At 36.7% G+C, this 27709-nt stretch overlaps 1 protein-coding gene across 11 annotated transcripts in view; it reads right to left on the reverse strand.

Moving 5' to 3' along the window:
• The window catches only part of LOC105229811 (uncharacterized), a 212483-nt gene that overhangs the window by 115736 nt on the left and 69038 nt on the right, over positions 1–27709 (reverse strand). The window lies entirely within an intron of this gene.

Genomic DNA, 27709 nt, shown 5'->3' on the forward strand with positions numbered 1-27709 from the left:
GAAAGATGCTCGGTAAATGTTCCATTGGTAAAGATTCGATATCCTAAAGAATTGACCCCTTTCGACACCTCCAACTCGCTGCCACCAACTTTTAGGGATTTCAAGCCCGGAAAAGATCTTCGCTTTGCAAAAGAGACATCGGATTTTTTAATGGGTTGATATTTAGCCCTATCGTATTATATCATTCTTTTGCTAGACTTACACCCTTCTAGGCTATGTCGCAGAGAGTATTTTCAAATTTACCTCGTTGCCTTTATAACAATGTTACCGAGTCCCATTGCTTGTGAGCAAATCAAAGAGTTAATTTACTGCTAGGCTCCGTAAGAGAGGTGATGGAACTCTACCCTATGTCCAGCCCATCGTAGTACCAAGACGAATCTTACTCTCTCCCACCATAACCATAAATTGGTATAGTTATTGCCTAAACTAAACTATTTTGGGACTAGACCACCAAATGCGGTAATTTTTCCTGCTAAATATTTTCAAAAATCAAAATACAATTACATATTTCTTAATTTATTGGCGTTGATTAACTGCAAATTGAAATCGCATGAAAATTGTAGTAACAAAACCACAACAAAACCACATTTGTTGTAAAATAAGTCAAAGAGATTTTTGGTAAATTGTCAAGCTGAATTCACGCCCGACGCACTCACCACATACACACACACTCACACACAAACACTGGCACGAGAAACCGCATGCAAATGCCCGATTGCAATTGCAAATAAATCACTTGCACGAGTGTGGGACTAATGTAATCACTTGCAATTCACCACTAAATATGTAAACAACAACTAAAATGCTTGTGGAAAATTTACCCAGGAGCGCATACATACATACACACACAAACTTATATAAAATAAATTTTTGTTTTATTTCGAAATATGCGAGTTGAAGCCGGCGGTGAAGGCAGAAATTCGTTTTGGAAAATTTTCACTTCAAATATTTGCATGCACGCTGCTACTATTTTGCATATATATATATAATGTTATGTATAAACTCTGATTTAACGGTTTCTGAAGTTTATAATGCATTTAGGCAATTATCTAAATGAATTATTTATGCGTATTATCGAGCACTCGCTCGATTGACCATTAACAAAAGTGGTAAATTTTAATTGTAATTTCCGCTCAGTGCCGTACACTAACACATACATATGTGTAAATGCATTATGCGGTGGACTATTTAATAAGCAAATAACAAACAAACAAAGCAATTAATTGACTGCCAGCGAAACAATAACAATGCCAGTGGGACCAGCTAATACAAAAGTGAACAAATGAATAAATGAGCAAACAAATGCTAAGGCACGCAATACACCTATATACATACCATACATCATATACATATATAAATATTTATTTATAAAAGAAAAAGCATTAACTTCGGTTTATAACAGAAGCTATAATACCCTTCACAGGGTATAAAATGATTTTTTTTCTTGATTTTCACATGTCAGTTTATATGGCAGCTATATGCTATAGTGATCCGATTTGAACAATATTTACGGAGATTATAGTCTTGCTCTACACAATAATATGTGCCAAATTTCATGGAGATATCTTGTCAAATAAAAAAGTATTCCGTACAAAGACTTGATGCCGATCGTTCAGTTCGTATGGTAACTATAGGCAATAGTAATACAATCTATACAATTTCTTCGGAAATTGCATAACTGCTTTAGATAATAACTCATGTCAAATTTCGTGAGGATATCTCGTCAAATATAGAAGCTTTCCATACAAGCACTTTGTTCCCTTCATTCAGTTTGTATGACAGCGATATGCTATAGTGATCCGATACCGGCGATTCCGACAAAAAAAGCAGGAAAGGACGTGTACAAAATAACATAATGATCTCTTAAAACGGACGCGCTCAGCTCTTTAAGCTAGCTCACATATAGGGTAGTCGAAAAAGTCTTTTCGTATTACTAACCAAATTTCAACTTATTTGATTATATTCATAATGAACTTCAAGGAACTAAATATGTACCATTTTGGTCGAACACTTTATGTGATTTTTTCGCTACTGACATTATTCCATCAGTGTAAAACTTTTCTGGTTTCTCGGCGAAAAACTGCGACAAGTAATTTGCACAGGCTTCTTGAAACCAACTTTACTCCATTAAGGGAGTTCTGCATTGACCGAAAAAATGGGAGTCTGATGGTGCAAGGTCAGGGCTATATGTGACCTGGTCGACGGAAAGGGGGCTCAGGTGTCAAATTTCAGTTGTTGATTGAAAATTTATGTAGGTTGTTCGAGTTGTTTATTTTTAACAGCAGTTTCCCAGAAAACTAGTTTTCGTACGTTAGCTCCCTTTTCGTAGACCAGGTCACATAAAGTATGTGCACGAAAAAAACTGGTCACATAGAAACCCGCACAGCTTAGAAATTTGTAACGGTAAAATCAAAATTAAAATTTACACGCAAAGTTTAATACATTATCTAAATAATTGCTTTATAATTTTTTCAAAAATGTGGTTAGTGTAAAATTTGTCAGCAATGAATATACACGTTCGCGAATCGGTTTTGCGCAAAAAGCTGGAAAATCCAGGCATGTCCCACAGCGACATCGCCAAAAAATTAAAACTTGCAAAATCTTCGGTATCTTTTGTTCTTAAGAGATACAGTGACTCCTTATCATTGAATAGAAAAGCCGGTAGTGGTAGAAAACAAGGATTTGAATCTCCACTTATAGCAAAAAAAGTGTTGACCTATTTGAAACGAAATCCCGGACTTTCAGTTCGAGATGTCGCCAAAAAAGTTCAAATGTCACCTTCATATGTTCAGAAAGTACGCAAACGAAATGGATTACGTTCCTTCAAAGTGAATGCAGCACCAAACCGCAATGATAAGCAACATTTTTTGGCAAAACGACGTGCTCGACAATTATATGACAAGTTCATGCCTAATTTTAACTGCGTTGTAATGGACGATGAATCCTATGTAAAAGCAGACTTTAAACAAATTCGAGGGCGACAATTTTACACAGCAAACAAAAGGGGGAATGTTTCTGATAAATTTAAAAATAAAAAGCTTGACAAATTCCCAAAAAAATTTCTAGTATGGCAGGCGATTTGCCAGTGTGGTTTTAAAAGTGAACCTTTTATAGGCTATGGAACAATAAATCAAAAAATTTACGTTAATGAGTGCTTACAGAAACGTCTTTTGCCTTTAATTAAACTTCATAAGGATCCAGTACTCTTTTGGCCTGATCTTGCGACATGTCATTACGGAAAAACGGCTTTAAAGTGGTACCAAGACAATAGAGTGGTCGTTGTTCCTAAAGAGGTGAACCCTCCAAATTGCCCAGAGCTCAGGCCGATTGAAACTTATTGGGCCATTATTAAAGCGAAATTGTTAAAGACGCAGCATACAGTGAAAAATGAGAGGCAATTTAGAAATAAGTGGCGAAACGTCACTAAAGACTTCAATAAGGATTCTGTGCAAGCGCTTATGAAGGATGTCAAGTCTAAATTACGATTATTCGCTTATAAAAAAATATCCTGAATATTATATCTTGAATACGTATAAATCTACATATAAACTATAACTTGTATAAATATTTCTGAAATTAAATAATAAACATAAGTTTTATAACGTTATATGTTCGACCAATATTTTTCGTGCACATACTTTATAGTGGATGCATCAAAACTTTCCAGCCAAGCTTTCCCAGTTTTTGCCGAGTCATCAAAGATTTGTGTGGTCCGGCGTTGTTCTGATGGAAGATGGAGCCCTTTCTGTTGATCAATTCAGGCCGTTTTTTCCGATTGCTTGCTTCAATCTCATAACTTTTGGACAGTATGTATAAAATGTAGAATCAATCGTTTGACCAGGCTGAGCAGCTCATAGTAGATGATTCCTTTCCAATTTCACCAAACATTCTGTATACATAACCTTTCGATGCGTCAATCCTGGCTTTGCGACCATTTGTTGAGCTTCACCACGCTTGGACTATAATCTTCTTCGCACTTTATAGTCGTATTTAATCCACTTTTCGTCTCCTGTTACCGTTCGTTTCAGAAATGTTTCGATTTTATTTCGTTTCAGCAAAGAATCGCAGATGTTAATCCAGTCCATTAACTTTTTCACAGTTAACTCATGTGGAACCTAAACATCGAACTTCTTTTTGTAGCCAGCCTTTCTTAAATGGTTCAAAACCGCTTGTTAAGTTCCTTAGAGATGTCATGGTCCTGGTTAATCTTTTCCATAATTTCATCGACTTTTTCAAGGATAGGTCGACTGGAAGCGAGTGAACCATTATTGTGCTACAAACTATATCAGCCTGAAAGGTCTTCGGAAGCAGGACAGCAGTGGAAAGCATGGAGCATTTTCATACAGTTGTCCAGCATTGGCAAGTCTACGCTATAAGCCTCTGGGACCCCTACGGTATGATACACTGGAGGAGGTATCGATAGTGAGGTCACATAGTCTATTGAAGTTCGCGTCAAGTGCTACTTCTCATGAACTTAATAAGTGAACTCCATCTGGTATCGCAAATCACGAAAACTGGTCTATGCGTGGCTCATTGGCCTACCGGATAAACCTAATCTAACCTATGGAATCTCAAACTTTTCTTTCCGCGTGTTAAAACTTCGTGGCAAACTTAATTTATCCCGTTCAGTGTAAAAAAGTCGATTTTGTCGTGTAGTGTAATGTATATTAAAACTCCAATATATATGTACTTATATGTATGTACATTGCAATCAAATGTAATACGCGCCAACAAAATATGCTCAGGGAATTTCGCTGATTTCGCTTGATTGTTGATTACAAGTGGAATTCCACTGCTGCCAGCTTGCTTGCTCACAAAATGAACATGCATGTTCGGTTCGCCATTTCGCTGCTTCCTATGTGCGTGCTCTGCTCTCTTGCTTAAAAGTTGAGAGCACTAAAAACGTATTGCAGTTGAGTTTAATACAAGCGAATGCAAGAGAGTTTTCGTTAGCTCATTGGAAATATTTTTAGCGCTTGCTGTTCGATTTTTTTTGATTTTCTCTGTTGTTTGTTCGATTCGCCATGTTTCAAGTTAAGGCAAGATGAAGATAGTAAGGTTTTGGTAGTGTAGAGTTATCAAGAGTTATCTATTCATATTTACGTTTGCTAGGGTTTCTTGGCACACAAGCTAGGAGTCGTCTCATATTATATTTGCGCATCCAAATGTTAGCAGCTTCCTCGCCACGGTGCTGTAGACTTTTATTATATGGAGAAACTCAGTCAAGCAACTGGTCAAGTCAGTTTACTTTTGTCATCATTATCAAATATTAATTTTTGAAATTAATTCATTTATCGAGCAATAAAATTTCTTAAATAATATTACAATAAAATAATATTATTATTTTTGCAAAAAGTTGACTCTTTTGTTTTCACTTTCAAGCAAATCCAATCCAATATTCCACATAATTGCATCAATTCTCAAATCCCATTTGTGATAGTGCTGATTTACCAACAAAAGTAGTATATCCGTATCGACAAATATCCGTTTATAATTAGTTGAATGCACATTGCTAAATGCAAAACTCAATTATGTCCCAAATTTGTTGCTTACCACATTTGTAATTCAAAGTGCTTAAAATCTCTATTGATGCTTTGCGCATTCGAATCCGCTTAAGTATGTTTGTTTAGATTTATTTGCTTGCATTCGAAGTAAAGCCAATCATGGATTAATGAGGTTTTCGGTGAAACTGTGTCAAGCCAGTTAATACTAAATATCGATCGATTGCAAGCTATTTTTGCATAATGTAGACTGACGTTCAAATAAATATATTACAAATATTGAGATAAAACGCCGAGGACAGAGGAGTGTTATTCAATGAAAATAGTTCAAGTGTTATTTAGCTCTTTCTTCATGAATGTGCCCACTGATTTAAGTATAGTTAGATATTCAGGGTTTTTAAACACACAATCTAACCAATTCATGCCCAATTTAAGAAGGATAGCTTTAATATATTTAACCTTAAAATCGAAAAAAATTTAGCAATCAATTCAAATTAGAAATAAAAAGAGGTTGATTGAGTTAACTCTTAGTAAACTGAGAAAGCTCCAGGCAGATCGCGTTACTGAACAGTTTTCTCTCTTGGTCATTATGGATGTCACTCACAACAAGCAGCAGTGATAACAGAGGACCTCAACACCTCTATGGGTAATGTTTTTCGTATGAAGCCTGTCAATGCTAGGCGAAAAATAACTAAATCTTTTGCGAACATGACGCCGACTAACTAAATAAGATTCTTATTTCCTGTGCAAAAAGGCTACAAGGGTCATAAACAAAACGCTTGACAACGTAGCTAAGACTCTGCATTCATCAAGGCCATCACCACTGATGACGAGATGTGGGTTTATGAATATTGCGTTCAAACTGTCGAACAATTAAACTAATGGCGCACTAAAAGTTACCAGAAACCGAAAAAAACTCGCTGATGGCTTTTAAGGCCGGTGCTTATAACAAGAGTATAGAAAATTGAATAAGGCCTTGACTTATATTGGCTCGAGCTATATTTTGAAGGCGGAAATGGTAAAGGTGTGAGAAAGCTTTATGGGAGCCGGTGTGAAAATTGGACGATGGGCTACTTGTTGGTGAAATCGCATATCTCGGAACCCGACCAACCAATTTCGACTAAACTTAGTACGTGGCATTCTTCTCATATGCCACAGAGCGAAAATGAACTACTACAACGCCTACTTCCCATATAACACAATTTTAAATTCCATTTGATTCTTTTACGTTCCAGTGCTCAAACCAAGAAGTAATTAATGTAACGGGCTATAATTTTGCACTAACAATTCCTTTAAAGTACGCCTGCTTATGACCAAAAATAGCTTAAAACCAACCAAAACTGTTTAAGCTCCTAGGTACCGAATATTTGGACCCCAGTACATATAGTTGACTTTTGATTGAAAGTATCGGTCAATGTGTGAGATATATAATTGAAATTAAGGGATAATCCTTATTATAATGGTATGTATGTATGTCAAAAATGGGTTGAGTCGGGCCAATACTTCCCTTGGCCCCCATACACTTAATATAAAGATTTTCGAACATCCGGCTGACTTTGCACCCTTTGATTGTATGTGAGGTACCTTAATGCAACCCTGGGAACATTTTTTACCAGCAATTTCTATAAATGTCTCGCTCCATTCATGAAACTCCTTAACCCCACCACGTAAATAAAAATTGCTGCATACATTTAGGCAGTGAGGAATATTAAATGAGCTTTTGTGAAGCCTATAGGCTTCAGTGCCGAAATGTGCAAAAATATTATTTTTAGCGAAGCTATTTATAAATAACTGTAAACTGCACAGAACTGCATTTTAAAATTTTCTTATAAAAGATTAATGGTAATTTTAGCAGGCTGCCACATTTTTAGCAAATATAAGTCGATTTCTGTACGTATGTACATATATATGTGGGTATGTGGCATTCAGTTTTATTGCATTATGCCGTTATGTGAGCAAAATGAGTGTGCAACACAAATGTAAAGTCAGATATATGCATGTCTATATGTGTTAATGTGTGTGTATTTGCGCTTTTGTAGGCAAAATACATTTGTATGGTTGCAAAAATATGCAAATAACCCTTAACACACACATACACAAGCCAAAATTTATAAAAGTGTGTGTTTCGAGCATGAATTTTCTAATTGTGAACGCCAACGACGAGCATGTAAATATGTATGCACACGGATAAGTATGTATTTATGTTTGAATGTGTGTATGTGTGTATATATGAATGTAAATATGTTTTCTATTGTCTATATGTATGTATGCAACAGTATATTTGTATGCCTTTCTTTCTTGTTGCCATTTTGGCTGCTATTTCTTGCATTCGTTGTAAGCACCATTCACCGTTCACCGTTGCTTCATATTATTGACTTATTGCTTTTTGCGCTCAAGGCGCTTCCTATATACAACATGCACTAAAAAGTAAAAATAATGAATAACAAAAAGTGCAATAAAAATAAAAACAACAGCGAACAACGGGCCAACTGAATGTACGCTTCCGCCATCACCTGTTAGTGGTGGTTGTTGTTGTTATTGCTACACAAAAACCGACTACAAACCATTTGTATGTTTTCAGCGCAATCATTTGTACGTCTACATGTATTTATGTATATATGTATATGTGTGTGTGTGTGGGTGTTGTTGTCGTTGCACACCGCTTGCTTGTGTTTCTCAGTTCTCTTTATATTCCAGTTCCTGTTCACCTCTGCCGGAAGCTTTGCTGCGACACGACGACCTTGACAGCCACTGCCAGTGCCAGCGACGCTATCGCTTTTGCTCATTGAATAGTGTTGCCGTGGCTGAATGGTGATGAAGGCGCACCGCTGACGCTAACGCTGCTGATGATGATGATGATGACGGTGGCGTTGATTGTGATGAGGTGCCGCGGTGGGAGCGGTGCAGACCCACTGAAAGACGCAACATTTAACTAGTGCTTGAGTCAGTGAGTGTGTGTGTGTGTGTGTTTACCCACCCGCCAGTGACTGGCCCTCGACCGCAGTTCAAGCGGAAATTCAAATCGAGAAAACCAAAATGAGAATTTTGATTTAAGTGGCAGTTGACAATGAAAAATATACGCCAACTGTGGAATTTATTGAGAAACTAAAAAATTAAAACGCGACAGCGAAGGTGACTTGGCGCTGACAAAAACGAGGAATAAAGAAAGGAATGCATGGCAAAGAAGCACTGCAAAGAAACAGCAGTAAGGAAGGGCTGAGCTCGCATGGCACGAATATTTCTAGTCTAAATCGGTAACTATATTTTATAGTAGTCCGATGTTATGGGTTCAGACAAATGAGCAGAGAGAGGTCTTAGAACCTCAATTGACTCCTCAAGTAGATGAAGACACCGGCAATCAAATCTAATGAATAGAGGAGAACATTTTTCACCAATTCTTCATGCAAAACAATTTGTTTTTATTCTGAATCCGAAGGATATGAAGCCAAAACCTGAAAAAGTTTGCTTGGTCGAACGGTAACAGTTGTTTAGAACCCTGTTGGTAGTCTAATGCAAATCTGATGGTTTCCCAGTACAATTTCCTTTGTTTCTTCACCGACTTACACGCGGCATAACTTTTTTAAGACTTCAGATCCTAATTCTTGCTCTTATCCAGATTACTCTTGCCACAAACGTGAGATTTTTTATCGGACAAAATGGCTGAAAATCTTATCGAACGCAAATTGTCAAAATTGCACGGAGGAAGGTGAGCTTTGCAAGCCTAAGGATAAACATCTCAGCTGTCATATCTTCGGGGAATCTGCTGAAATAGATAGAATTAAAATTAGCCGACGAAGCGCAGTATCGATTAAGGTGTTCTTTTCTATTCAACGCGCTTTGGTCTTTCGCAAAGGATCCACATTTTAAACTAAACTAAACGATCTTATAGAAAGTGTCATTAACCTACTTCTCTCTTTCTTTATTAGCGTAGACACGGCTTACGCGGTTATAGCCGAGTTTGTAACAGCACACCTTTTCGCTTTTTGGCGCCAACTGGAGATTCCAGGTGTAGACAGGTCCTTCTCCCCTGGTATTCCTTTTGCTCTGCTTCTCGCAGCATGTACTGCGTCGAAACTCTCAGAGCTGGAGTATTTTCATCCATTCGGATGACATCACCTAGCGTAGCGTACAACGGCTACTAATTCGTTGAACTACGTTCAGGTCGTCGTATATCTCGTACAGCTCTTCGTTCCAACGAGTGCGATATTCGCCGCTGCTAGTGCAAAGAACCATAAATCGTCCGCAAAACCTTTCTCTGGAATACTCGTAACGCCGACTCATCAGATATTTTCATCGTCCAAGTCTCTGCACCATATAGCAGAACGGGGATGATTGAAGAAGTCGGGCGATAGGGAGATGCCTTGTCAGCAAGCTCGTCGTCGAACGGCTCGGAGACGTCCTTCCCGATCCTGGCGCAGCTTTTGGTATTGCTCAACGTCAGTTTACACAGCCATATTAGTTTTCCGGGAATACTAAATTCAGACATGGCGACATAAAGGCACCTCCTTTTCGTGCTGTCAAAGGCAGCTTTGAAATCGGCGAAGAGGTGGTGTGTGTCTATCCCCTTTTCACGGATCTTTTCCAAAATTTGGTTGAATATGTGGTCAGTTGTTCATTTTCTAGGGCCAAAGCCACACTGATAAGGTCCTATCAGTTTGTTGACGATGAGTTTTAATCTTTCACATAGTACGCACGATAGAATCTTATACGCGATGTTAAGCAGGTAATTGGGTGTCTCTCTCCTTGTGGATTGGGAAGAACACACTTAAATTGCAATCATTTGGCATGTTTTCCTCCGAAAATATTCTACAAAGAAGCAAATGCATGCTCCTTAAACCCACTTAGTCTCTTTGATATATTTAAAATATTCACCAGAGGTGAAAAAAATTAACATAACTGTAAAAATAACATTCCCGGACTACGTTTATGGGTTAAACTGTAAGAAGTACTTCAAGTTTGAAAATTATTGGCTTTCTCGCAAATATAATGACCTGCGGTAGGACTATAAATTGAGGACCTTATTACAAAAAAAAATAGTGACGTTGTTTTAGGATATAAAAATTCTTTTAGTCGGTAGCTTTTCCATTATAATGTATTTGAAGTTGGTGACGTGTATTGCTGTAATTTTATACTCCTTCCTGTCTATGTGTGTTCAGTTGTTCTGTATATTAACTCAGTAAAAGAAAAACGTACAGACGGGCAAAGAGCTCTGCTTTATTAGACTACTCAGACTATTTTAACTTTTTACCCTTGTGCTATAACATGTGCTGGGTGCAGAAAACGAGAAAAGACAGTAATAAATAATTTGAGTGCTAAAATTTGGAAAGTGAACTTTTTCTAAATAAATACAATAAAGCGAGCGGTAACATAAAAAATTTCAGGCAAAATATACCTATGAGGTCTATACATACATACATATATACGTATATTTGTATATTTATAAGTACTATATACAAGCAACAACCGTCAGCACTGTGGCGACCGCAAGAGTCTGCCATTTTTGGTGATTTAGAAAAAAATCTGATTTATTTTCTCACTCAAAGTGGGCGCCACAACACTCAGAGATGTCATTGTCATGCAGCCAGCCAATTCGGCCACGATTTGTCGCACACACACACTCACACAGACACACAGTTACACTTGTACGGAGCTTTCGCGCATTGAAAGCGTCAACTAAAGTTATTGGCTAGCGAAACGTGTCGAATGCAATGATTTGTAACGGGACAAATAAAAATTTGAGGTATTTCTTGCGAGCGCTTCAATTCCCTTGGTAGTGGCGCTTTTTTGCACAGTTACAGTTGTTGTTGCTGTTTGTGTAAGTGCTGGCTGGCTTGCCATTAGTCCGCTAATAGAAGCAATTTAATTCAAAACGAAATATTTGTCATTTGCTAAGCGATTTTTGTTACCATTGTTACTGTTGTTGTTGCTGCTGTTACTATAAATTTTGGAAATGTCAGAATGTCAAGGTAATTTGAAAGTGAATAACGGTAAATAGCAGCGCTGTTGTATAAGAAAGTGTGATTAATTAAATATGCTTGGCGAAGGCGGTGAGGGGAAGAGAAATAAGAAAGGGATATTACTATAATCAAATATATGGAGATGTTTGTAGAAGTTTTAGTAGTCTTCAGGGCTACCATATTGCAACAAATGACGCTGCATAGATGTTGATGTAACTTTGAGTACATAGTTCGGCCTTAAGGTTAGTGAAATATAGCTTCAGAAGTTTAACAACACAGTTTAGTAAAGAGTTTCGGACAAGATGTGGATCGTCTTGCTCTCAAATGAGAAGCATCATAAATATATGGGTTTCAAAAAATGTCACTGAAATTTAGTTTTTCTTTAGTTTTAAAGCTATTTTCAACACGTTTATTCTTTCTTCTGACGTTTTCTCAAAGAGAGCCTTGAATCTCTTTAAAATATGAAGAAGAGAGAGTTTATGTTATAGACGTCAAAGTATCTACTCCACCTCCATTAAAGTCTAATATCATTAATGATGGTTATTAATGTGTTCAACAACAAATCGAGGCAACGCGGATAGTTGATGATCGATCTATAAAATCGGAACCAGAGCTGGGTGGATGGGATCCCCAATTTTGCCAGCCTAATTCAAGTCATAAGAGCGAATGTGATACTATGATTTGAGGATACGAACTTGAAATATACGAAAAGCTCCAATAGAAACATTCGATATGCCGTTCTCTAGCCAAAATCTTCAATAATACAAGTATATCATGAAAAAAACTCTCAGAAATCGACGAAGCTTTTTAAATCTGTCGCAAATTGTTGCTGAGGCGATTAATGTCTCTTTCGGCTATACACCTGGTTCGGTAAGGTATGGCTACTGACATGCTTTAAGCTCAGCCTTGAAAATGCTGGACTATGAAGGATAAATTATCTGGATGTTTACACCTAATTTTCAGCCAAACAACTTTTACAATTTGTCTTCAATAAAATTTTACACCATCCTTAATAATACCCAGTAAGAACTCTGGCAGTTTCGACAACATGAACCTTGCATGTGAGTCTCCTCCGTTTTACTCTAGTCCAAAGTGGCTTTGCAATGACTAATTGCATCCCAACGCTTGCTAAGTTCACGGATGTCAAAAAATTCAGCGCTTGAATGCAAGAATACAATGGGGACTCAATTGTTCCAAGGTTTCCTTTCTTCTGAGTTCATCAGCTAGGCAATTTCCAGAAATTCTACTATGGCCAGGTAACCAAAAGGGCTCGGTAATACATTAGTTGTACATATGTTAATGATAGTGTGGAAAAAGATGTATGTTGAGCACCTGAAGTATGGTCATGACGATGGAGTGGGCTGCTTTTTCTATAAAAACGCGTGGTATATATTATTTATAAAGGTTGATCCACTTTGAAGTTCCCTATTTTTTGAAAGAAAAAACACGGAATCTTTTGTGACTCTTTCGAGCATTTCGACTGATAACTGGCGAATGACATGCGTGATGTTTTGCTCTAAGGCTTGAATCGAAGCGAGATTGTCCGCATAGACTTTAGACTTTACATATCCCTACAGGAAAAAGTCTAACGGTGTGATATCACACGATCTTGGTGGTCAATCGACCGGCCCAAAACGTGAAATTATCTGCTCACTGAAGTGTTCTCTCAATAAATCCATTGATTGATGCAATGGCGGCCGTCTTGTTGAAACCAAATTTCGCCGAGATCACGTGGTTCGATTTCAGACATCAAAACACTTTGCCCAAAATGTGTTAATTTCACTTGTTTACATACCATTGAGCCAGAAATAACCCTCATCGCTGAAAAAAAAAAATTTGGGACGAAAACGTCGAATCTTCTTGGAACTTTTAAAGAGCCCATAGAGCGAAACGAGGTCGTTTGAGAAGGTCGATTAACTTCAAGTCTTGCATTTGCAGTCTTATTTTGTATGCTTTCAATATAAGATCTCGACAAAAAATGCGCCAAATCGTTCCATACGTCAGTCCAAGTTACTGCTGCACGAATCTACTCTCCATGGTCTTCCAGTACACTCTCAGCTATGACTGCTATATTTTCTTCTTTGGGTGTTGGAGGTAGTCTATTCGGTCGAACATTATCCAATAATGAATGATGATGCGATTAGTACGCTGAGTAGGCCGATTCTGTTGACCATAAGTTGAGTGAAGTGCGCGAAACACATTATTTACGGAACGTGAATTTTTGTAATAAAGTTGAACGATTTGTACACATTATTCAGGTGTAAGTCTTTCCACGATGAAATGGCATGGATCACGCGTGGTTTGCTAAAAAGAACAGGTTATTGCAAAAAGGACCTCTACTCTGTTATAAACATGAAAAACCAGAATCTGAAAGCGCCCTACTTTGTATGTCCAAAAAACGCGAAAACTGGCGCGGCATGATCAAAAATGAGCTGGATCTTTAGCGATCTGGTGTCGGAGTGAATTCTCACATCTATGAAAGAAGCTGCACTTCAAAGCAAAACGTCTACTGTTAACTTAATGATAGCCATCTCTACTTGAAAAACACTGCAGGGTTTGTGTAGCCTGCAATTACGCTTAAAGTATGCTCCTTACTCTAAGATATAAGGGTCAAATTTCAACTTTATGATGTCTTCTGTTAAAGGTTCTATTAAAGGTTCTGATTCCACTCAGAGTTGATATGAGAAACAGATCACAGACTAAATTCCAGTTCGCTTAAAGTGAATTTCGATATAATTTTCTTACTAATTTTTGAGATTATTGAACAGTAAATCTGAAAGAAGATGTGACGACTCTTTGAAAAATTTAAAAAGTAGGAAACATTATGTACATGATGTAGAATTAGGAAACTAATATTGCTACCATTCATTTGGTAAGATTGCGATTTATTTGATAGGTCTTACTACAAGAAGCGCTGATAAGAAATTTCGAAAAAATTCATACGAAGAACTTGCGAAGTTTATTTCTTTTCGGCGGTCTTGACGAATACCATAGTATATACCATGGATGAAGGGTTTCTCTTTTGACCAACATATTACAAAATTCTTTAAATCCAAAAATATAAATTCTCCTACAGCCAAATGAAAAGTTTAGAAATCAAAATATTCGAGAACCTTGTTCCACCAGAACTCAATCTCAACCGCCACAAATTGTGACATTCTAACAGAAAATCATTTCGCCTTAAACTTGATGCACTTAATGAAGCAAATACTCCTGCCAAGCAAATTGTCAGCAAGGTCAGGTGAGCCGTTGTTTTGCTGAAGACCAATCTTCTGTGCGCTTCGCCAACTTATGTGTTGCTCTTGCTCTTCAAGCAAGCAAATAAACATGTTTGTGCATGTACATATGTACATATATTTCTTAGTTAGATGAAGGAACAACTGGTAATGAAGAATGCCATGCCATTTTAGGGACATTTTTTTCCAGCAACAACAACTCAGCAAGACAGCAACTCGGCATGTCCTTGATAGATGAGTAGAAGAAAGAAAATGTCAACAGCTGCGTTTGCAATAAAAGCCAAAAGCACTCAAATGTGTATGGACAAAACAATGTCGGATGCAACAACAACGGCAGCAACAACGTAACAACATAAATGTAATAACAACAATGTAACGGTAGATGATACGTACAATACACTGCTGGTGGGTACACGGCCAGAGAATATGATAATGCTCGGCAGACAGCCATCATAAAAGCCAGAGGTGGGCGAGCGCTACGGAGAGCGTGCTGGTAGGCGGTCTATGGACTGTATGCGAACTGTGAATGGCAGCTCTGTTGCCCAACCAGATACGTGTAGTTAGTGGCCTGGCAGGTAGACAGACATTTATTGTTGTCGCCAACTGTACCGTTAGGTGAGGTAGTGCGTCACTTGTTGCTACTGCCGCTGGATGGCTGTTGCTCTTACCAGCTTAACAGCATTGTTGTTGCTATTGTTGTTGTGATTACTGCTGCAGACAGTTTGCGCAAACAAAGCGCACCGCCCGTCGCCAGCATTGCCAGCGTATTCATTGCGTGCTGCGACATGCGGGCGTGCGGTGATGCGGCGGAGGGGGAGGCGGGTCGCTCGTGCGGCGGCTTAAAGATATATTGTGGAGCAGACGAACAATGCCACCTTGACGCAAGCGCCACATGTATACACAGATAGGTAACTGTACAAACAGTAAGGCCAACCACGAAATACATTCGAAAATATTGGTGCACTCGAGTCGCTGACGAGTACATAGCTACTTACGGTACTTACTTACTTACGGTACTTACTTATGTTAAGCAAATAAACTGAGATGATGTATTGTTCTTCTCGCATTGAATAATGTTCTTCTCTCATTGAAGCGCTAGCAGATAACTGCACTCTATTCAAATGCCATCTGACGGTTCATTAGGAAATTTTTCGGTGGGACGCTGAGGTTGAAGAACATTGTATACAATTTCAAGCAGTTTCATTTAAGAATTACTACTTAAAGTATTGTCTTAAAGAATTAGCGAATCTCAATGTGAAGGTGATGGAACAACTAATTTTTCTTGTCGAACTTTGTTTTCGATAACTCAATATATCAATAAATATTAATAGAGAAACTAATAAAAGTACTGTGACATTAATTCAACTCTAATTTAATTAGAAGTAAGGTTTCCGGTTCGTTAAACTGACTATGAGTTTCGAATAGCATGGCAAGTAGCTAAGTCCCTTGTAGCACTAGCCTGACCTGCGGAGCTCATGATCTGCGTATGTCTCGTCTATACTTGGCTCCACTCGTTTAAGTAGTTCTTGATTTTCCTCTAATTTTTTAAACTAACGAGTAAAGCCGCTGAAAGGAAAGTATCGCACTTGGATCACCAATTGTCGTTCTTTCTGAATCAATAAAAATTTTACTTCTGTATCCGACCTCATAAGCGCCTTTTAACCAGTGCAAATTTGCTTAGGCGTTTAATTTGTATCCCCACCAGCACGGTAGGGCTCTGATATGTGAACATCCAAATGTTTAAGCCTTGATCTCGCAAACGTGGGAAAATAAAAAATTAAGTGTTCAGATGATTCCATCAGCTGTATGGAAGCTTCTGCTGTTGACGTCGGGTAAGATTCTCAACCTTACAGCACGACGCCGATAGAGAAGTGACCCGTTGGACCTCCCACAACTAAGGAGTGGCTATCCTTACTGAGGCAAAGAGCTCCCTGGGTCTTTTACTAGCGATCTTTGGCTTAAGAGACAAGCGCATAAACCGCTGGTAACCCAGCTCTCCAATAATAGAAAACATTAGGGTTGTGAAGCGCCGACCCGTTTCTATTCGACATTCTACCTCTACACAAGGTGACTCGACGCCATCGTATGTACGGTAAGTGAGCTGAGGACTATTATCGATCAGATATCAGTGAGCTCAATACTAATATGGGCTTGCTAACAGAGTGGATAGTTACTTCTCCGAAGCAGGCTGCACTTCGAAGCATTAAATAAATCTACCGCTACCTTAATGGCAGCAACTTCGGCTGGAACTCTGCAATAGTCAAAAATTAGAAACTGAAATTGATATACAAGTTACAGGTGTGTTGTGCCCAATTCACAAAAAGGGAGAACCCACAATCTGCGCCAACAACGTCAACAAACTACTTGGACCTTAACAGTGTGGCCTCAGACCTTGAAAATCAACAACTGACCACATATTCAGTGCCAAAACTTGAAAAAGACCCATGAAAAGAGGATCGCCTCACATCTTCATCGCATAGAGAAGGTACGTTGGTGACATAGTTCAGCGAATTAAGAGAAAGCGGCTGCTCTGGCTAGGCCATGTTATCCGGATGGAAAAGAACACTCCAGCTTTGAAGTTTTCGATTCAGTAAAATCTGGTGGAAGCAAAGGAAGAAAAATACCTCCACTCCATTGAAAAGACCAGGCGGAGAAGGACCCCACTTTGTATCTCGAATTGGTGCGAAATAGCGATATGCGGTATCTAAGCCAATAAAGAAGAAAAATATATATTTTGCATACTCATATACTGTCAATGAAGGTTAAGAACTAGCTCTTTTTCCTTTACAACGACACGTATCAGGTTACAAAGCTCTTGGAAGTCAAACAGGTTCTTTCTTCTTAGGGTATGACAATATTGTCTCTGTCATACTTGGAGCTACTACAAAATTGTACAAAAATATTTCAAAAAGTTTAATTTTATGTAATAAGAAACTACCTTTCGTTTCACCAGCAACCATTTTCAAACATTAGCTTATTATTCAATCCAGTCCAATTCACCATGAATAAACGGTCTAATTAAACTCCTCATGTGTGTAATTTACATAAATAAATTCAAGAAAACTGCCAGTTATTTGCACATTATAAGAATTTGTTGAACTCGTACAATATGTAAGCAACTTTGCAGCACAGACATTGGAACACTGCTCGGCGCTTTGCCTTGAACTCAGCATGCGCTCGCCTGTACAGAGCAACCAATTTGAGACGTGATCTTATGCGATTTGCCTAATCGGCTGGAAAATGTATTCAAGTGTAATTAGAATAATTTAAGCAAAAGAAAGCGCCGGAGCATAAATTACCCACACGCACAAACAAATCAAAGAAAGAGGTATGCTTGTCAGTGTAAGAGGGTGGATGAAGAAGTCAGGGAGTTTTTGAAATGCGAAACAATACTAGGATCACCCGTTACTACAAAAATTACTCGAAACTTTTTACTGGCAGTAATAATCTTTATCCCTCGTCACTAATACTTTGATGCTTAAAATTCGGACTCTTATAGAGAATACAACCAGGTTAAGAATCTCATCTTCGTAGCATGCTCTTTTTCAACCCGAAAATTTTGATCTGTGGATATAGTATTTAGTTTTACAAAACATACACGCCTCTAGTTTTTAAGCCTTTTATTATATATGAAATAATTGCCAAGATGCAAACCTTGTCTCTTCGGTCATGAACTCTTTCAAATCGACTTATTTTCTTTGCTTGAAATAGACTCGATATTCATTTTTGAGGCTTAAAGTTCGAACCTTTATTTGGTTCGAACCTATTGGTAATTGTATGCTTTTTTAAACGACTTCCTCTTGGAACAAGTTCTCTTTCTACAATATTATAACTGACACAAAAATATGGAATTTCTACCTTGATTTGTGATATCTCAAAGTCTAATCAATGTCATATGTACTCACTCAGAACTACTTCTTCATCGAATATATTCCCGAGATCTCGGAGTTCCACGTTCGATAAGATATTTCACCATAATTAGGAAGTTAATTTAATAAAGCTATGAAAAATTGGAAATAAATGTCTTCAAAGATTCTCAAAATTTTTTTTTTCCTAAAAATATTTCTATTCCAAAAATCGCTGCATTATCCAACCACACTCGTTTAAACATAACACACAATTTCAGAGAAATTTAAGAGAGATACTGCTACACTGGCATTCCTTCATGCGCCAATCCTCACCAACGCAATGAAGACGTGATCAAAGACGAGAAAAAATGCGTTTAAATCATTTAAAATTTATTTTTCATTAGCTCATGTACAACAGAGGCTTCAGCTTCAGCAGTTAAGGAAATGTTGCTACTTTTTTCAGTGTGTTTTAATGAGGAAAATAATTTCCTGATCTCTTTAAAATTAAGTAACTATATTAAATGGCTTCCAACTAAGTCGGCGCTTCAACGGCATGACGCATTGGCCACTCACCGCATGACCTGCATAAATGTGAAGAGAGAAAATGTTTAAAGTTTTCAAGGATTTTCATTAGAACGTGCAGAAAGCGGAGGATAATTACTTCCTTAGAAATATTTGTATGCAATGTAAAGCATAAAGGACCTGTAGGAAAGGTGACGCGAGTTGAATGAAGTGCTAGCTAGGAACTTGGATAATTTTGAGAAATCTGAAGCGGTTAGTGGCAACTTTGAATTATGTTATGTGCTGGGTAGTAGTCTAGTATAATGGCATCTTAGCTTTTTCTTTCCTCACCACTAAAACCAGTAAAACCAGTAACCATAGAAGTTTTGTGAAAAGCAGACAGGAAGAATATTGTGCCCCCGCTAACTAGTATATCGAATAGGTAACTGGTAGTCATTTAACTGGAAAACAGAATAAGCACACGAACTAGTAACGAAGTTGAACGCTCTACAGCTGGACAACTGTGTTGCTAAATACTTTCCTACAGTACTTGTACTATCTACTATCTAACCACAAGGTAGTATTAGGGCGGCTACTTTTTATATGGATTATGACATCAAAAAATTTCTGCACACACCATTGACTTTTCATTTTCCTTGCTCTTTCATAAAACATTTTAATTTTAAATTACATTGCCTCCACAGAAACTCTGTGATAGACGCGAAATTATTAAATTCAAGAACTTTCCACTCAATTATTGAGCTAGTTTTGATACAGTTATAATTAAATTTGAAATTTTTTACTCATATGGCTGGCAACTCGCCAAATATGCGTAGCTAATTTGTTTGCTGTAAGTTAGATATGTAACATACATACATATGTATGTGTATATGTAAATTCACTTGCACTCTTATATAAAAACATATATGTATGTATGTATGTACGACTGTATATTGTATATTTGCGCGCAGTTTCTCATTAAAGTTTGTAAGCATGACGAAGCGCCTGAAATAATGTTCCTAATTGCTTGCAGCCAGTAAGTAATTTTTCCATATTAACAAACTTACAGTGGGCTGAGAGCGATAGTAATGGGGAAATTTTTTAATTGTACTCAATGTGTAGATAATAGTTTCCTTCTTTTTATTGGAGTTGTTTTATAAGTGGCGGATCACAAACCCACACCGCACAACCCTGGGGCGGGAAGTTTCGCTCTCTCACTTTAACTCGCCTTCAAACGGATGCTCTTCGGCTACCAGAGAATAACTGGTCTAAGTCGAGCAGTCGTGAGCTGCTTGAGCGATGTGTAGAATAATCGTATCTGGCCACTCCTAAGTGAATAGTGCTCTAAGAACTTTACTAACTTGCGTAAAATTATTTTAAAAAATATTTTTGGTTCAACCAGCCAAAGCAACAGAGGTCGCTATGTATTGTACACTCATATTTCATAGCAAAAACTTATTTTAATGTTTTAAATCCTTCTTTGAAATCGCGAATGGCAAACCTATTTTAGCCAAATAAATAAATGTTCGAAATTTCGAATATCAGAAAAATTGCTACACAGTCTGAAAACAAGTTCTTTGAATGTTTAATAACAATTTCCAACAAAGTGTTGCCACCTCAATCAATATTCGTTGACTAGAAAAGTTTACTAACACCAACTTATTGTTCAATCTGGTAGTTTTTTCGGGCTCAGTACGATAGACTACTCATGAAAGTTGGATACTATCATTTCAAATTGTAGTCATTAGGGCTATAAAAGTCTGTCTGCCTTAAAGAGTCTCTTCTTAAAATAAAAAATCGGTCCGAAGACTATCTATAACTTTTAGTAATCGACTGACCATGATTTTAATCACATAAAAGAAAAACCAATACTATTGGCTTCCGTGATTTCGCGTAGCATGGGATTAGGTTAGGTTATACTGGCCCCGAGTGCAGGACAATTTACACATAGAACCTTCGGGCATAGCTTGATGGGTAATGCGGCTGGGCAAACACCGACTACATGAACCCATTTTTAAACTGGGAAAGAAGGTTCAAAATAAACATAGAAAAAGATGTCTAACGTAAAGGTATGGTATCCACGCGCAACACTCTAAACATCAATCTGCAGTATATTTCAAGCTGAGGACTTTGCTATTGCGAAAGCCGCGGAGCTGGCATCTAAAGCATCTTTAGGAAACTCCAGAGTCAACATCAACGTAGACAGCCAAACAGTAGTCAATGCAGTAACCTCGTATCGCATATCGGCCCGAAGTGTCTTGTGAAGCAGTGGAAGGTGCTGCCAGAAGCAACTTCACTTCTACTGGTTGCCGGGCCACAAAGTCATCGAGCGCAATGAAATAGTGAACGAGATTACCAAGAATGGTGTACGGCTAACACCCGATAACGTGAGAAACATTGAGAAATCCAAGTATTGTCTATACGATGATTTCGACAGAAGCATGATAAGGAAAATCAAAATCCGATTGAACGAGCTATTTGGATGTAAAAGAGAAAAAGTCGTATTTAAAACGGTAGACCGGAAGTACACGAAATTCCTATTAGCATTCGATAGAAGAGACTGTAGGAACATGATCAAATGGCTCTATGCTATAAGCATCTGGGGTCTCCAGGGTATGACACACAAGCATCCTAATGGATGACCATTTCTCATGGATATAGTAACTGAACTCCATCTGGTATCGGAAAGGACAAAAACTGGTATATTCTTGGCTTATTGGCCTACCAGATTAACCTAACCTAACCTATACTGGCCCACCATGCCATACATAGACCTTCTGATCCTTAGTAATATCAGATAAAGATTCAGTTTAATATTAGCTTATATATCAGTCATACTGGACGTCAACGCATTTTGGAAATTTCACTATCTAATTTTGCTACTTCATCTAGTCCCTAGGTATCTAAGATGAAATCTAGATAAAGCTAGGAGAAGTCTAAGAGGCGTTCTAGCATTTTTCTCATGGCATCACATCAATGAGATCTTTAAGAGTACGATAATTAGAACCTAGTTAAGCGGCACACTGCAGGATAAAGCCAATCTAATCACAATTTTGGAAAACTTTCTTGGAAAGGTGATACTTTTATTACAGAAATGTTTACCAAAAACCCGAGCGGTTCAGTTTCTAATGCCTTAGAACATATTGACAGAACACAAGATCACAAGGGTTAGAAAAGATGTCTCATGAAAATATGCAATAAACTTGAGCAACCGAGCCCTTGGTAGTAAACTAGAAAATAAAACCTATTAGTTATGAAGAAGTGCAGTAAAATCGAGGCTATACATCCTTGGTACAAGAAAAAAATGTTAGAAATTAAATTTCGGTTAAATTATAATAAATATAAATTTTGTCCAATAAAAACCACACATTTTTGAATTCAAAAAAAATCTGAGCACAAATTTTATGCCTTCGTCCCACCGTGCAACGCCACAATACAACTCTAATGACAACAGCGTGCAAAGTAAGCGGTGCCAGTGCCTTCAAGGCGCTACACAGCTACCATACAACATTCTATTTGTTGTTGTTGTTGTTGGTGTAGCTGTTGCTGTTATTTCTTTCCTGCATTGCGCGTGAACTTTGTCGTTTTTATCAGTCGTCGTCGTGCAAAAAGTTGCAAACTATTTCAGCAAACTAAGTGCGTGCATGTGTGTGTGTGTGTGTGCGAGTGAGCAGCTGGTTGCAGTTAGTTGCAGCTACAGCCGGGTAACTAGTGCCAGCAACAAACACAACGTACGTATGTATGTAATTAGAAGGATACACGGGCAGAGCTGAATATGTGTGCCGCCTCAATGAGGGCACTTCAAGCGGAAGCTCAGCAGCGTGGCAGCTTTTTTCGTAGTTTTGCATTATCACTGTCGAACTCCAAGCGTTGCCACTTGACTTTTTTCAAATATTTTATTTTCCAACTAAACTTTTTGGCATTTTTTGCTGTATTTGTTTTGCAACAACATTTTGTTTTTGTTGTTTTAGCCTTTTTCTCTAAGCAATTTTTGTAATTTTCACTTCATAGCCCCGAAGAATGCCAGTAATGGAATGGCTTGTGTGCATACTACGGCACATGTGCCAGCAGCGTGTAAGTGTGTGTGTGTGTTGGTCAGCGTTGCAATTTGCAGCGCGCGGCAGCCACTGCTGCTGAAGTTTGTCGCCATTCGTGATGTTTTTGCGGTTTTGTCATCGCGTTGTCTGCATACAGTTTCCAACCTTTTCGCAAACACACACATACACACGTGTAGTAGAGCTCATACTCATATTGCAATGTTAAACTGGCTGGCGCCCATAAGTCTTTCAATTTTGTATATAAATGTTTGCTGAAATGGCAATGTATGTGTAGCTGCAGCAATTTTGTCAATATTAATGCAGAGAGAAGGGAGAAAGTACCTTTGGTCGGCGGTTAGCGGTTGGCTGTTCGATTGTGGTCGTTAAGTCTTTCACTCAATCGTAATTGCAGTTGTCGTTCATTGATTACCGGATTGTAATTCGAATTTGGTGGCTTTGGTGGTGGTGGTTGGATTTTGGATGAGCGTTTCACTCCGCTAAAGGGTTGTCCTTCAAGAAAAAACTATAAATAGCTATAGTATTTTAAGCCTGTATCATATTGTGCTTGAAAATCGAAGAAATTTCCTAATTCGTGACTTCGAATCTATCAATGGATTTATTGAGAGAACGCTTCAACTTCGGTGAGCATTTAGTTTCACATTTTGGGCTGGTCGATATCACACCTTTACATTTTTCCCTGTGGGGATATGTAAGGTCTATGCGAACAATTCCGCTCTGATTCAGGCCTTGGAGCATAACATCACGCGTGTTTTCGCCAATTACCAGTCGAAATGCTCGCACAAGTTTTCGAATATTGGACTCAACGGATGGACCCTCTGAGACAAAAAAGTCAATTGTTAGTCAAAGTGAGCCTGTGCCGTATCCTCTAAGATCATGCGATCTATGTATGACCTCTGGACTATTTTTTGGGGGATATTCGGCGCGTCGTTCCTAACATTGGCCCCATTGGTGCAAAATGTGTTCTCTTTGGATATGCTTGATCAAGCGAACTCCAATGCCACATTCATTTAGAGCATTATTACTGCCGATGAAACATGGGTTTATAAGTTTGACATGCAAACAAGTTATCAACCATAGGAATGGAAGAAAAAAACGTGCTGAAACTCAAAAAGTCGTGAAAAAGGCCAAAGTCGCTCAAAAATCACGGTAATGCTCATTGAGATTTCTTCGATATTCGTAGTTTGATGTATCATGAATTTGTTCCGGAAGGACAGGCGGTCAATGAGGAGTTTTATTTTGCCGTAAGGAGGCCCTCTTTTAAACAAATCAGTCGAAAACGGCCTGAGTTGTGAAAGAACAATTGATAGTTTTTACACGATGATAATGCACCATGTCATAGAGCCACAATTGTGACCAAATTTAAAGCCAAAAACGCAATGAGTACAATCGTTCAGATGCCGTATTCACCAGATTTGGCTCCGTGTGATGTTTTCTAATTTTCTAATCAGCGGAACCCGTTTTCAGTCGATTGAAGAGATAAAACGAAATTCACTGAATGAGCTGAAGGCCATCCCAAAAAATGCTAATGAAAAGTGTTTCGAGACCTGGAAAAATTGTTGGCATAAGTGTATTACTAATGAATTTCTGATGGGGATTACTTTGAAGGCGGCAAAATAAATATTGATTAATAATTTAATATTTTGCGTTTTTATTTTTACATTTTTATACTATTATTATTATTGTCAGAATGTATGTGTGTTTCAAAAATTAAACTTTATGAGAGCTTTGAACTGGAACAATAAAATATATTTAATATACAGTGCCTACAGATTTAAACTTTATATAATTTAGTCCGATGCACAAAATAAAATTATCTGCATTATCCAGCATGAAGTAAAGCTACAGTTAATACGTTCATATTCATTCCATATTTCAATGTATTATCTCTTTCATTTCTTTCCTGTCAAACAATAATGAAACATACTTTATTTATTACTTGTTTCTTCATTCTAATCTTCTCTCTCTTCCACTTATTTTTGCCCTCACTTGTGAAGTTTGAAAAAGTTTCTAAATCTTTGCAAGTTATACTGCTGTATTTCTTAATTCCTACAACAAAATATACACCGAGACTTATGCAAATTCATAAACACACACACACACACACATATTTGTAATCTCGAATATATTGCAATCGCGTTTTTTTTCAATTATTCCCTTTTAAATGCCTATTACAAAGTTTTTAAAGCGCTTTCTTTCCTCTCCAGTTTTAGTGAACTTTTTATGGCCAAGATTCTTTTTAAACGATTTCCTTTTCATACATACAAGCATACATATATATTTACATATATACAACACCCATCTCCGGTACATACCTAAACTTCTATTTACTTTTTAATTTATGCGCGTTGCCATCGCCTTTTTGCGGTCACCGCTTTTCTCTGTTATTTTATTATGCGTTCGTGTGCGATTCCTTTCGGTTTTACAGTTGCTTTCCACAATTCGCTTAATTTAAATAAAATTGCAATATCAAAATGCTTAATTGAATGTTTTATGAAAAGAATTCGCTGAAGTAATGTAATTATGATCGCGTGCTAAAGTGGGGTGTGCTTTGCTCTACTTGCTTTAAATTCTACATAGATTTTTGTTTTTGTATTGGCGATTTTATATTGTACATTTACACAGTAGCAATTGGGAAGCAAAAGTGAAGCAGCACACAAGCGGGCAATTAAAAAAAATCGATGTTCATATATTAAAATTGCATAAGTCGAGTTAAACTGGTATAGATATTTTGATGTTTAGGTATTAACTGTTCAGGGCTTTTGACGCTATTTTAGTGTGATTTGAAGTTTCTTTTCGAAAATAATAGTTTAAGATAAAATAGAATATTGCGTGTCGAAGAAATTGTTTCAAATAACTCAAATCACTAAAATTAATTTAAGTCTACTTAAGCTATTTAACAAATTGACACAGATTTTCAGATAGAATAGTTAATATTATGAGTTTATTTTAATGATTCCATTACTAATATCATTTTACTGCGCGATTTTACAAATTAAAAAATACACAGAGTTGCCACCCAATTATATTTTTTTATTGAAAAATATACATAGTATTTAGACTTTTGGAAAATGATTAAAATTCAATTAAAATCAAATTATGGGGTTTTGGAAAAAAATATTTCTAGAAGGGTTGCCACCATAAATAAAATTAATATTTACTTTGTATATTGTAGCTTAAATTAAATTAATATACATTTTGTTATCAAAAGTCAAAAACAACAAAAATTATGGAAAAAATATTTTCTGAAGCCACCTTAAATTATTTATTTTCTATACAGGTTTTTTACATTAATTGTATTGTACTACATTTTGCATAGAGCTTAAAATTAAAAAAAAATCAGGCATTTAAAATAAAATGTTTTAAATGCCTTGCCACCTTTAAAAAATTAATTCAATATAAATTATGAATTTAGTACATACAATATTATAATATCAATAAGAGAAATTTGTTAAAATAACTGAAATTTCATAATTAACTTAGGTCGACTTAAGCCATTTTAACTAAATTACGCAAATTTTTAAAATAGTTATTATTTCTGCTATATGAGAATTATTTGAATGATTTATGTACATATGTAAATATATTCGTAATATAATTTTTCTGCGCGGTTTTACAAAAAAAAAATTATTTACAGTGTTGCCACCTACGAGGAAATTTTAATTGAAAAATATAGATACATACTATCTATTTATATTTTTCATAGATATAAAATCTCAAAAAACACTAAAATATGGGCTTATGAAATAAAATATTTTAGAAGTGTTGCCACCTTAAATTAAATTAATATACACATACATACATATGTATATCTTTTGTAGAAATATTAAAAGTCAAAAAACATTAAAGTTTGGAGCTATGAAGGAAAATATTTTTAGAAGGGTTGCCACCTTGAATTAATATGTATGTATGTATTCTGTATACAGATAAGAAAAGTCAAAAAACACTAAAATAAGAGATTATGGAATAAATATTTTTAGAAGAGTTGCCGCCATAAATTCAATTAATACATATTTTCTATTATATAAAGATGAAAAATCAAAAACTCTTAAGTCGGGTTAAAAAAATTTTAAGTATTGCCACCTTACATTAAATTAAAATATTTTTTGAACAAAGATTAAAAATCAAAAAAACACTAAAGCGCGGCACTAATTATAAAATGTTTTAAAAAAATTTTGGAAGTTGCCACCTTCAATTAAATAATTTTTTTTTTGAATAAAGATTAAAAATCTGAAAACACTAAAATAAGGCGCTAATCATAAAATGTTTAAAAAAAAATTTTGGAGTGTTGCCACCTTCAATTAAATAAATATTTTTTTTGAATTAAGATTAAAAATAAAAAAACATTAAAGCTCGGCGCTAATCATAAAATGTTTTAAAAAAAATTTTGTAGAGTTGCCGCCTTACATTAAATAATCATAAAATGTTTTCGAAGCGTTGCCATCTTTTAATAAAAAAATTAAATTAAATGTATAGTCCAATAGTAAAATATAATAGGAGAGTCGAATAGATATAAACAGTCAAAAATATTTCGGAGACAGTTGCCAGCTATTTAGATACATTTATGTACATACATATATTAATACATATGTACATATAACATAGTTCACG

The sequence above is a fragment of the Bactrocera dorsalis genome, chromosome 4 (genome assembly GCF_023373825.1).
Source record: "Bactrocera dorsalis isolate Fly_Bdor chromosome 4, ASM2337382v1, whole genome shotgun sequence".
NCBI classification, from domain to species: domain Eukaryota; kingdom Metazoa; phylum Arthropoda; class Insecta; order Diptera; family Tephritidae; genus Bactrocera; species Bactrocera dorsalis.